We start from the raw sequence: 1,141 nt of genomic DNA, 5'->3' as shown, positions 1-1,141 counted from the left end.
GGATTCGCGTCCTGCTGGGGCTTCTTTGTTTCCGCCGCTATACCTCCATTTTGTTTGTCCGTCTGCCCGTCGTCGTAAGTCTTGTCCGGTCCGAGTGTCCTTGCCGTCTGTGCCATTTTCGTGCTTCTAAAGCCACAAAAGTTTCCCCCGTGCAGCAGAAAGCTGCTGGGGGGGAGTTAGAAACGTGATTTTCAGAGACTGCTCTCGTTTCCCCGTCGATTTAATGTCTTTTTCGTCCGCTCCGCCGCCACCACGCCAACCCGGAAGTTATCAGAGTGGTATGGCCGTAAGCCGTTGAGCCGGCACCGTGCCGCTCTTTTATATATAATTCGGCCTCCGCGCTTCTTCTTTCTGCTATCAGCTTATTTCACCAGTTTCTGCGTTTATGACCAGCTACGTGACATCTTATTGCGTTTGCTGTGGAAAGAGTCAAGTGTTAAGTTTAAGAATAAGACTAAAACATAAGAGGTGGCCATTGAGTAGCTTGTAGTGATCTTTGACCAAAATGTATGTCTGGTTTTTCCTATACGTTTGCTTTGTGGATTATAGTTGGGGCGGGGGGATAAAAGGCTTACAGCACCTGGTATTCCCAGGCGGTCTCCCATCCAAGTACTAACCAGGCCCGACCCTGCTTAGCTTCCGAGATCGGACGAGATCGGGCGTTATCAGAGTGGTATGGCCGTAAGCCGTTGAGCCGGCACCGTGCCGCTCTTTTATATATAATTCGGCCTCCGCGCTTCTTCTTTCTGCTATCAGCTTATTTCACCAGTTTCTGCGTTTATGACCAGCTACGTGACATCTTATTGCGTTTGCTGTGGAAAGAGTCAAGTGTTAAGTGTAAGAATATGTCACGTGTCAGGAAAGAACCCAAAAGCAGACGGGACAACCAGGTAAGGGAAGAAATCAAGTCTTTATGGAAGTAACCGATCTCAGGGGTAGAGCAGGAGTTCGCTCAGTGGCTGGTAGGCAGGCGGGCAGGCAGAAGTCCATGAAAGGCGACGTTCCAGCGCAGACTGGTTCACAGTGGAGGCTTTTTAAGGGTGATGGCGATCGCTTTGATGTCAACGGAGAGCGGCGATTCCTTTGATGGCCAACTGGTGTACCGCGGTGAAGGGGGGGGGGTCAGCAGGTGTCAAGGGCG

The 1,141-nt window shown here is 50.9% G+C and overlaps 1 non-coding gene across 1 annotated transcript; it reads right to left on the bottom strand.

Annotated features, from left to right (window-relative positions):
• Positions 1 to 568: 568 nt before the first annotated feature.
• Positions 569 to 687, bottom strand: LOC130125671 (5S ribosomal RNA). The gene has a single exon (XR_008811521.1). It is a non-coding gene; the product is annotated as a 5S ribosomal RNA (ribosomal RNA).
• Positions 688 to 1,141: the final 454 nt, after the last annotated feature.

This window comes from Lampris incognitus, chromosome 15 (genome assembly GCF_029633865.1).
Source record: "Lampris incognitus isolate fLamInc1 chromosome 15, fLamInc1.hap2, whole genome shotgun sequence".
NCBI lineage: Eukaryota > Metazoa > Chordata > Actinopteri > Lampriformes > Lampridae > Lampris > Lampris incognitus.
Note: the sequence above shows the minus strand (reverse complement) of the source record. Positions and strands in the feature narration are given on the sequence as shown.